This window comes from Silene latifolia, chromosome 3 (genome assembly GCF_048544455.1).
Source record: "Silene latifolia isolate original U9 population chromosome 3, ASM4854445v1, whole genome shotgun sequence".
Taxonomy (NCBI): domain Eukaryota; kingdom Viridiplantae; phylum Streptophyta; class Magnoliopsida; order Caryophyllales; family Caryophyllaceae; genus Silene; species Silene latifolia.
In genome coordinates this window covers 26,405,533-26,417,842 of record NC_133528.1, presented here as the reverse complement: position 1 = coordinate 26,417,842, position 12,310 = coordinate 26,405,533, and positions in this window count along the sequence as shown.

The following is a 12,310-nucleotide window of genomic DNA, read 5'->3' as shown; positions in this document are numbered from 1 at the left end:
CTTGGGAGTACCATTGTCGTCCTACCAGGGGAATTATATATTTATATATGAGTAGTAAAGGTCTTGCTTGGTTATAGATATTGGTATTTGTCTTTCAAGGCAAGAGTTATGCCTTGTGATGTTTGACTTGGTCCTATCGGATACTAGAGGTGAGCTATAAGCCCTCTAGTTGCGATATGATCGTCGGGATTGATGTTCCCATCCGTTCTTATGGTGAGATGCAAGCCATAAGTATGAATGTGACATTAGTAGCCACGTCCCGTGCAATGTTTGCTAAGTGGTTGTAATACTCCGTATTTATAAGTCTTTAGGTACTCTATCGAGTAGGCCTTACTCTGTCGAGTAAGGGTAATTGCGTTTTAGAAAAAGTTTCTGACCTGTTGGGTACTCGATCGAGTAGTTGGGGCACTCGATCGAGTAAGGGGGTACTCGATCGAGTATCCGGTTTTACGGGGAGTTTTCTCGGGTTTTGTTAATTATGCGATTAAGGTATATAAGCTTTGTCGTCATTGTTCTAAATCACTTTTGCAAAACCTAAATTACTGTTTAAGAGAGAAAGCAAGCAAGTTCTTCATTCTAATCGCATAATTAGCAATCCTCGGAGTTTGGAAGGTCAGTTCGCGTCGTTGGTTATACCGTTGAGTTCCTTGCGTCGAGGGTAAGATCTATGTACCCTTTTTATTGTCTTTCCTTTGATTTGGTTAAACCCTAATTTAGAGATTCGGGGGTTTATGTGTAGTATGTGATTTGGTAGCCTCTATATGTTGTATGATAGGAGGAGGGTTCATAGAGGAAGCTTTTGACTCGGCGAGAGAGACCGTCGATTGTGTGCTTACCAGGTAGGATTTCCTACTCAGTATTAGTCCCATAATGGGATGATTGTTGATGTGTTGAGATTGATTGTTTGTTATAGTAATTGTATTGTGACGACTGTGATTGTGATTGTACATTGTTGATAGATTCAGACGGTTGTTGATATTGTGATTGTGACTGGTTGCCTATGGTTCTCGAGATGCGTTCTCGGATGAGTGGAGTCACTTGGGGGAGTGGCTTCACGCCCTAGTTTCGCCCTTCGTGGAACCCGCCACGGAAGGGATGTGCACATTAATGAACATGGGTTTATCGCTGGGTATGATGAGCGGGGATTTGGTGGGTACGGCTGCGGTCCCCCATCGGCGGCGGCGGTCCGGTGGACGATCGGTGATTGAGATTATTGGAATTGGTGTGGTTGTGTGTGTGACGATTAAGTCATCTTTTATCTTATTGTTGATGTATATTGAGTTGTGTGATTAGTACTGACCCCGTTTAAATGTTTTAAAAACTGTGGTGATCCATTCGGGGTGGTGAGCGGTTGCTTGCGGTATATCTTGGATACGCGTGGGATCTAGTCTGGGATGGAGTCATCACATATCGAGTCTTTAGTCTTCCGTTTGTATTTGTTAGGACAGTTCCTTTCATTGGTTTATAGTTGGAGAGCGATTGTATTTTGCTTACGAAAGGGTTTTGTTATGTAATTACTTAACTTGTTTAATAAAGTATGTTTCTTCATTGTCTTATGATTATCATGCCTCGGTAACCGAGATGGTAGCATCTTTATACCCGAGTGGTCCTGGTAAGGCACTTGGAGTATGGGGTGTTACAAATGGTATCAGAGCGACGATCCTGAAACCTGTAACCAATAAATCCAATGAATATAGGGAGTCAATTAAAATGAACCCGGGGTAAAGGTTGTAGGAGCTAATGCAAAGACTTGGGAGACGTCCTAAAGTCGCGAACTCGCCCTACAATTTTGAACCGGTCACCTTGGGATATGAGTCGGGATCGCTATGTGTTTACCTTGTGTATTGTGTATCTATATAGTAATGTGTGGTATGAACCAGTGGATGTATGATTGTGGAGAATGGGGAATGTGTAGATAAAGATGGTGACGATGTGATTTTTGTATATGGTTTGTTGAAACATGTTGCATGATAGTTGGTTTACATGTTGGTTGGAATCGTTGAAAAAGTATATGAGAATGATGAATGATATGGTAGAAAAAGAAAGTAGTTCGTATATGATGATGCGTGATGAATAATGATGTTGCAGGACGAATGGTTTATAGTGAAGCAATCCTAATAACATGTGGTTAGGGGATGTGATAAGATTTGTTTTCGTAATTTTGTTTGCGTAAAGCTATATATTAAGTTCGTATAATTGTCTACTATCGTATCATATGCGCTTGTTAGATGAAGTATGTGATTGAACTAGATGAATTGATTGGAAAAGATGAAGTGGCACTTTCGTAAGGATATGAATCTCTTGATTATGGAAGTGTTTATGTGATGAAGTGGATTTGTAGTGTTGTTGTATTAGCAACATGGAAATAGGATTTGTAGTGTATGGGTGTGGTTTGTGTTATGAAAAGTTATGAAAATTAAAACATGCGGGTAATACATGATTGAAAGTTGAATGTTATATGAGCATGATAGATGGTAATGTTTGGCTTTTGGTAAGTAGTAACATGAAGAATAGAGGTTCAATGATATGTGTTTTGTATAACGAATTGGATGAAAAGTATGATGGTTGTTTATAACGTGGCACTTGATAACACGAAGTAGATTATTTTGTTGATTGTATGGGGAGTCGCGCAGATTTGAATGCGTAGTTGTAATCATAATGTTGAAATAATAATGAATGTATAGTACGTTGGGGTATGTGAGATAACATGCGAGTAGTATTCACGAGTCTGCAAGATTCGATCGAGTGGGTATTTGTCGTTATTTTGACCAGAATCGTGTTTTTGGGCACTCGATCGAGTACCTCGGGCACTCGATCGAGTATGGGGTCACTCGATCGAGTAGCCGGGCTACTCGGTCGAGTAAGTCGAGAGATCGGAAGGTCTGTTTGGGTTAAGAGTCGGGGCACTCGATCGAGCATGATTGGGCACTCGATCGAGTAGCCTCAACTCGATCGAGTAGGTTCTGGTACTCGATCGAGTGGGGTCTATGCAGGTCATATGCGTGTTTCGGGTCATATGTTTATCTTTTGACATTCGTTGCATATTATGTTTAATTAAAAGGTGTTGTATTACTTCTTTATGCATTGTTTTACATATGTGTTGGTCCTGAAGCGTAAGTTACCCAATCTTATGATGTAAAGAGTGGCACTTATGATGAGTATGAGTTCGGTGGGGAGGATATTAGTTATATGTGATTATGATAGACGGTGGAAAAAGAAAAGGAAGATTGGTATAGTTTATTGAGGCATGGCGCACGTTTTGCGAGACGGGATGAGTGATATGATTGTGTGTTGAGTAATGTAAAAGTAAGTGAATGTGGGCAAGGGATGATGTGAGTATAATGAACGTGAGAATAAAAGATTGAAAGTAAGGATGTGGATAGTGGCAGCTTGAGATGTGTAAAGAATTATGGAGGGAAATGGTTAGGAGTCGTGTGGGTTATGGATATATGTAGTGGAAGTTCGTTTAAAGGGGTTGAGAAGAGTAATATATAGTGAACTTTGTGGAGACATGTCACGAGGTGTATTTGTAGACAGTGAGTGAGTTTGGGAGGTTTGGTTTATTAAAAGATGAAACTACTGTGTGATTTCCTTGGGTAATTAACGGTATTAAATGAATTCTGATTTCTAGAGATGTAAAAAGGGAGATGCAATTGTTTGAACATTAAACGTTGATTCTATGGATAGATTAGTGGCAAGTGTTAGTGATAGCATAATAATAGAAGATCCATGGTAAGAAAGAGTGAGATGATGTCGGTAGAAAATAATGGAATTTGAGTTTTGGAGCAACGAAGGGGTAACTGGATTTCTAAAGAGTTAGCTAGAAGGAATAAGGAGTTGGACTATTAATTGGTATTATTGAGTGTAAAGAGGAAAGAAGGATAAAAGTAAGCTGAGGAAAATGTTCACCGGAGTTATGTGATATAAAGGTAAGGAATCATCGAAATGTGTGATAGTATTACGAGGATGTTAGCTAAAGGTTATATAGGAGTCACAGGACAACATGATTGATAATGAGTTTCGAGGAATTAAGGGAGTAAGAAGTTGGTGGAGTATTGGCACGATACGAGATATTTGGTGGAGAGTTGGATGACAATACAAATAAGATAGTATTGGGAATAATGTTGAGGTAATTTTGTGGATGGGTTTGATGTTCGTTATTTGGAATGTTAACCAAAAATAGGAGAAAAACCATGTTATTTTGATATGAGAGTAAGAGGTTTGATATACGAGCAGTGGTGGCATTGTGGTGTTAGCACTAGTGGTTAAGAGTGATGGTATATTAGAAAGGTAGCAATTCTAAAGAGGTTGATTTGGTAGGGACCTGATTGTTGTGTATGATTGTGAGAGGGTATAAGATGTGGTTAGATGAGGCGGATGCTAATTGTTGAATAGTAAAGGTATGGTTATATTTGACAGGAAGTGATGGTTGTGCGAATGGGGGAATATGTTATGAGGGGCATATGAGTTAAACTCGGGCGACAGGTAACCTTTATCGAGTGGTAACTTACGTGGTCAGGATTGACTAGTTGGTTGTGATTACGAGTCTATGTTATGTGTAAATGTTAGTGTGAGGTTCTGACCTCACAAGAAGTGGTATGGTGTGATAATTATAAAGTTGTTTTATGAATGTTCGGTAATATATATGTTGGACACGGTAATTTAATTGAATGATATCCAAAAAGGTAATAATTTGATTGATTTGACATGGCTAGTTATAATTTTATGTGTATTGATAACACATGTGTATTCCGTGAAATGGTAGAAATGATGTTCATGAGATGCTTATCTGTTTATCCATATAATATGTTGCGTGGTGATTTAATAAAGTCGGTTTGAGTAAGTTTTTCTTGTCTGAGAAGTTATGCTGAGTCAGTATTTATGGGAATTGTATGCAGTTGTGATGTCTATCGGTGTGGTTGTGGTGCCTCGGGTGGTGATCCGGGCACGGTACATAGTGCTGTGATGCGGGTATTTTCGCACTACGGTGTGGCTGTTGGTGGCGGTGTTGTGATGCCGTCACCGGTTGTGGTGGAGTAGGCAGGATGATTATGATTCGAGTTTCGAAAGTACATACCAGTTATACATAGATTGTTGTTTTGTTTGATGTTGCTCCCTGCGAGTTTCAGTTTGTGCAGATAGACAGTTGTCTGTTGATTGATATTTTCTTTACCAGGTTAAGTTGGGAATGAGGTAGAATATGATATGAAATAGAGTTGTATATGTTTTCGTTGTTGTCATGTTATAGTGATATTCTGTTGATGGGACACGGTTGTGAGAGGTTGTTACAGTAATTTTGATCTTGTTTTCAGATGAGACATCGGTAGTCATGGTAATGGAAAATGATTCGTGGAACATGTGTTGTAATGATCTGAAAGCGGCAGGTAGTTCATAATCTTTTGTTGAGACAGTGAGTGTAGGGTGTTTGGGAACTAGTGTCATGTTAAGTTGTGTATGAGTTTTACGGTAATGAAAGAAAGAACTTGAGGATCTAGTGTGCGTGTACGTAACGAGTACGGATCGCGAGTTATGCTTCTGGGAGATAAGTGCCTTACATAGAGAGGTATGTTGTTTGGCAGTAATAATGAAGAGTGGGTATGGTGATTTGCTACGAGTTTATGGTATAGGTTAGGTGCTATGCCGAATGAGTTGAGGAATGAGAAATGTTTATGTATGGGAGCCTTGGATATAAGAATAGTGAGTGTTTGGTTTATAGACGGTTATCTTTAACATGTGGTGGTACAGAGGGTAATGAGATATAGATATGGTTTGGTATTAGTGAGTTACGAGGACGTAACATTTGTCTTAAGAGGAGTAGGATGCGATAAAACAGATTTTGATGGTTGTACATATGATAATATATTCGGAAGTTGAGTCTTGATGTAGAATATAAGATCGATTCGTGTTGTGGGTGATTTTATTAAAGGTCATGACCGTGCTTGTAGTAGCGTGATGTTTAGGAGTGTGAGAATATTTCACTAGTGTTGACAGTTGGATGATGAGGTTACGAGTGTGAGTAAACTTCGAGGACGAAGTTCCTTTTAAGGGTGGTAGAATGTAACATTCCGTTTGATGTCTATGAGTGTCTTGGTATTGGATTTGATAGTTGATGATATTATGGAGCTAGCAGCATTAGAGGATGGTAGTTGGTTATGCATGGAGTTGGTGTCGTGAGAGATATATATGTGGTAGATACGATATAGTGAGTCATGTTGTGGAAGTAAACATAGTTGGTGGAATGGGTGTTAAGAGTTCATGTTCTATGTTCGGTCGAGTTCTTGAGTCCTTAGCTAAGTTGTTGTGTCTCGGTCGAGGCAGTATGGTTGTTTTTATGTATGGGTTGAACTTCGGGGACGAAGTTCTTTTTAAGGAGGGAAGACCGTAATAATACTCGTATTTATAAGTCTTTAGGTACTCTATCGAGTAGGCCTTACTCTGTCGAGTAAGGGTAATAGCGTTTTAGAAAAAGTTTCTGACCTGTTGGGTACTCGATCGAGTAGCTGGGGCACTCGATCGAGTAAGGGGGTACTCGATCGAGTACCTTGGGTACTCGATCGAGTATCCGGTTTTACGGGGAGTTTTCTCGGGTTTTGTTAATTATGCGATTAAGGTATATAAGCTTTGTCGTCATTGTTCTAAATCACTTTTGCAAAACCTAAATTACTGTTTAAGAGAGAAAGCAAGCAAGTTCTTCATTCTAATCGCATAATTAGCAATCCCCGGAGTTTGGAAGGTCAGTTCGCGTCGTTGGTTATACCGTTGAGTTCCTTGCGTCGAGGGTAAGATCTATGTACCCTTTTTATTGTCTTTCCTTTGATTTGGTTAAACCCTAATTTAGAGATTCGGGGGTTTATGTGTAGTATGTGATTTGGTAGCCTCTATATGTTGTATGATAGGAGGAGGGTTCATAGAGGAAGCTTTTGACTCGGCGAAGAGAGACCGTCGATTGTGTGCTTACCGGGTAGGATTTCTACTCGGTATTAGTCCCATAATGGGATGATTGTTGATGTGTTGAGATTGATTGTTTGTTATAGTAATTGTATTGTGACGACTGTGATTGTGATTGTACATTGTTGATAGATTCAGACGGTTGTTGATATTGTGATTGTGACTGGTTGCCTATGGTTCTCGAGATGCGTTCTCGGCTGAGTGGAGTCACTTGCGGGAGTGGCTTCACGCCCTGGTTTCGCCCTTCGTGGAACCCGCCACGGAAGGGGATATGCACATTAATGAACATGGGTTTATCGCTCGGTATGATGAGCGGGGATTTGGTGGGTGGCTGCGGGTCCCCCACTGGCGGGCGGTCCCAAAGGTGGACGATCGGTGATTGAGATTATTGGAATTGGTGTGGTTGTGTGTGTGACAGTTAAGCTGTCTGTTTATCTTATTGTTGATGTATATTGAGTTGTGTGATTAGTACTGACCCCGTTTAAATGTTTTAAAAACTATGGTGATCCATTCGGGGTGGTGAGCGATTGCTTAGCGGTATATCTTGGATACGCGTGGGATCTAGTCTGGGATGGAGTCATCACATATCAGAGTCTTTAGTCTTCCGCTGTATTTGTTAGGACAGTTCCTTTCTGTTGGTTTATAGTTGGAGAGCAGTTGTATTTTGCTTACAGTTGGTTTTGTTATGTAATCACTTAACTTGTTTAATAAAGTATGTTTCTTCATTGTCTTATGATTATCATGCCTCGGGTAACCGAGATGGTAGCATCTTTATACCTGAGTGGTCCTGGTAAGGCACTTGGAGTATGGGGGTGTTACAGTGGTTTTCCAAATAATGGCTACGATTTCTATTCTTGTAAATTGCATTGGATGACCCCTTACTTAACTGCTTCACATGATTCGAATTCTAACCTCACATCTATGTTGTATTTCCTTGAAATGCGTGCTTTGGTATAGATTACCGTATTCTTGTCTTTCATATTATTTAATTGTCTCACATGAGTAGTTTAACCGTTATCATGCTAATGTTGATCTATCTTATTCCATCTCATTTAATTACCATGTTTAAACATAAACTTGGTATCCATATTTTTGTAAGAGTCTTACATGACTTACCTGTTTTAGTTCTTTGTCATGTTCGTTTCGACATTTTGTGGCTGGGAGAACCTTGAGTTACTCCCCACTGACTGTGGCGTTCATGTTTACATGAATGACAGGTATTAGTGGTGCATTCATGGGGTGAAGACATGTGTGAGCTAGCGAGCACTTCGGCCTAGTAGTTGGTTTATTAGGATTGTTTAGACCTACCTTTTATTGTATTGTCATTCGAGGGATATATTTTCCCTCACCTTGACTATCACTTTTGTATAATTTAAACTTTATTTACGCATTCTTTGTTTGTGTTTGGTATTTTAATAAAACCGCGCTTTAAATTTTAAAACTTTCAAAAATTCCCTATTTTTCCGCTTGAATTTATAACTTATATTTTCCGCGTTATCGCGGGGTGTCACATGCTTTGTCCAACCAAAGTTCCGTGGGAAAAGTGTCGTCGCCTCGAAATCTAACCAACGTGCGGGTGGCTTGGTCCACAGTTTGGCGACTCCGCTGGGGATGATACACTTAGACTAAGTCTAGTGTTACCTAGGGTGAAACTTGAATAAGGTTAGGGAATAGTTTATATGAGACAGTTGTCAGTTTTCATTACTCGACTTTCTTAGGTCGTTTTAGCCAGCCTTCCTAGGCTTTTAGCCAAACCAATTCGACCAATCGTCCCGTCTGGACGGTGCAAATTCCTATTTGTGCCCAAAGATGGATAGCGATTGACGTCAACCATACCACGATGCTTACTCATGTTTGTATCAAGAGCTTTCACTACTTAAGCGAATGGACTAGGAATTGACCTTACTCATGTTTGGCACGGACCTCTCCATATACCAGGGTTTGATAGCTTGGTATGGCAACCCGCCTTTAAGCCAAAACCTTCTAAAAGCACTCAGCATACCGTTATAACGCCTATGCCTATGCTTGTAGCTTGTATGTTATCACCTTTTGTAAACAAAACCATGACGAAATTTTCAAAAACCTTTCTTCAAAATGTAAAATGTAAATCTTTCAAAATGGCCTAAATAGCGCAAAGTCGATAAAATTAAGTCGAAACTCTGTCGAAATTTCAAAGGTCTTAAGCATTACGCTATCATTTTCAAAGTCACTTCGAGTCAGCACTCCTACAATCACACACAATGGTTATCTAGGATAACATTTCAAAATCAACATTTTCAAAATCCGTCACACGACACAAGGGCACTCATGTCCTTTTGAGTCATTACACGAGTCCTTGTTTTCTTCGAGTAAGTGTGCAATGTGGTCGATTGTGTTTTGATTTGCCGTCAGTTCTTATCCTCAGTCCAAGATGGTCGGAACTAACGAAAGTCAAGGAAGGAGACCATGAATCTTTTCACCGGTTTCCTGAACCTTGGATATTCAAAGGCAACAAGCTAGACGGAATCGAAGTGTTCCATGATTGCTACTTCATTCCTCAAGAAACGGTTCCTACCGTCGAAACTCGTCCGGCACCTTATCTCGACGAACAAGCTGTTAGCCTTTTGTTTGGTGAGGATCGATTTGTCAAGGCAACCCAAGATGAGATTATTACCATGATACTATGGGATGACCATTTCAACCCTGCAGCGCTCATCACAGATGTAGATCTAGCCAATCAGTAGAAAGGATGAAGGAAGTCGATCAAATGGACCAATAATCAAGGAAGACTCTTCAAGCTCACAACTGGAGAAGGAGAGATGTTCAAAGGAGAACCAGAAGACGACGAGTTCGAGTCGAAGTCGAGGTTGGAACCTGAGTCTAAGTCTAGAGAAGTCGCTAAAAAGTCTCCTCCTGTTGTCACTCCCCATCCCATCATTTCTCCTAGCGTAGCGTCGTCTAATAACAGTAATATGGGGAATGTCCCAGCAACTGTCCCTCTGTCGCCACTGACTATTGCGTAGATGGCCTCTTTGTTTCAGCTATTTTTAAACTTTAATATGAATAAATCTGATTATGCTTACTCCTCGTGTTATTTTGATTGCAATTCTGTTTATTATAATACTGAGGATGATCCTGACCCAGACTCAATCGAACTACCTCCCTACATAATTAAAGAAATACTAGAAGAGAGGGAACAAGCACCAGATATAGGGAACACTGAACCTATCAACGTAGGGACAAACTTAGAACCCCAAGACCTTAGGATAGGGACGACCCTGGACCCAATTGAAAGGGCTCGCTTCATCGACATTCTTCACGAGTTCAAAGTCGTTCGCTTGGTCTTACCAGGATATGACAGGGATAGACAGGGATATTTCAGAACATCGAATCTCAATCAAACCAGGTTTCAAGCCTGTAAAGCAGAAGCTTCGCCGAATGAGAACAAAATGGGCTCTCAAAATTAAAGAAGAGGTAGATAAGCAATTTAAAGCCGAATTCATCAAATTTTCCAAGTACTCAGACTGGGTGGCTAACATAGTCCTCGTACCCAAAAAGGATAGCCAAATCCGGGTTTGTGTTGATTTTAGAGATCTGAACAAGGCCAGTCCGAAAGACGACTTCCCACTGCCACACATCGACATACTAATAGATAATACAGCAGATCACGCGCTTCTTTCTTTCATGGATGGGTATGCGGGATACAATCAGATCAAAATGGCTGAAGATGATATGCATAAAACGGCGTTCGTCACTCAATGGGGGTACCTATTGCTACACCGTTATGCCATTCAGGTTAATCAATGTCGGAGCAACATATCAACGCACCGCAACTACCCTGTAGTCACAACTCCACTTAAGTACTCCTTAATTATTTACCCATATTTGTCTATACCCTCATACTTAGATCAATAATTCTTCACATTTAATTTGGAGTATTTCTCTTCATATACTCATTTTCAATTCATCTTTACTGAAACAATTTTAGTGTCTTATATGATACTCCGGAAAATTGAAAAGGTTAGATATTATAATATTTTTCCGTTTATATTGCTACAAAAAAAATTCTTTACATATGTTTACGGAAATATATTAATTTTAATTTTAATTTAAAAACGTATTTATTTTTATTTTTGTTAGTAGTCTAAATTTTATTAATTTTTTTAGCTATAATATTTAAATTTGTTACATGCATTTTATTCAAAAATATTTAATCGCATTTTTAAGATTCAATATTGTTTCAGGTGATATACACAATTTTACCATGTTATATTTGTTTTCAACATTGTAGTTTTTTTTTTTTTTTTTATTAAAAATGGTTCTATTGTTTGGCAACAAATCTAATTGCATCATTAAACTGCATCACTAAATTAGCGTTTGAGATTTTTGTTTTTTAAACATCCATAAGGTGATTTTAATTTTCCATTTTTTAAGCAATAAATGTGTCAAAAAAATTAAAAACGATCTTTTACAAAAAAAAATAACTTTTTTTTTCTATATTTTCATTCCTAATTTATTTATTACTGCTGATAAAATCAATTGAGATTTGCATATAAGCCAAATAAAATTAAAATCTTAACTGCATTGGAAATAATAACTAAAGTGCAAATGAAATGCCAAATTTGTAGATTGGATTTTTTTTAATATTTGATTTATTTTATAACATAATGAAGTTAACAATAAATATTAGATATAATTACAAGGATCAAGTTAATTATGAGCGATATAGATCAAGCATATATCATATAAGATCAAATTGATTCTTCTAAATAAATGTTGATACCTGAATGTGGGTGGCCCTGCATTTTTTAAATAAAAAAAATGTACTTTCAACCACAGGCTGACACGTCACCTATGTGGTTGTTCTTTTAATAAATAGGATTCTCCAAAATAATATAGTATTTTAGGAACCAAAATATTCAGATCTAGTCATTATAAATGATTTGATTTTTTTAAAGAATAATCTAATAATTCCGTTTGAGTCTTAATTTTTTTTACTGCGATTTTATTGGTTTATTGGCCAATATTTTTGCATTATTTTGCATTATTGATCAGATTTTATCTTTTGTGAAATTATTTGTTTGAATAGGTTAGATCTAATTAAAAAATTCGATCTAATTAAAAATTTCGATGTTGTGAAATTATTTGTTTGAATAAGCTTTATTTTGCATTATTGATCAGATTTTATCTTTTGTGAAATTATTTGTTTGAATAGGTTAAATCTAATTAAAAATTTTGACTTTTTTTTGTCATTTTCTCACCAATTTTGTAAATACATTCAAATTTTTGGGGTTAGTTTGCATTATTGATCCAATCTTTTATATATATTTTGTGGAATTTATTTGTTTGAATACATATCGTAGTTCTCTTATATTTGTTTCTA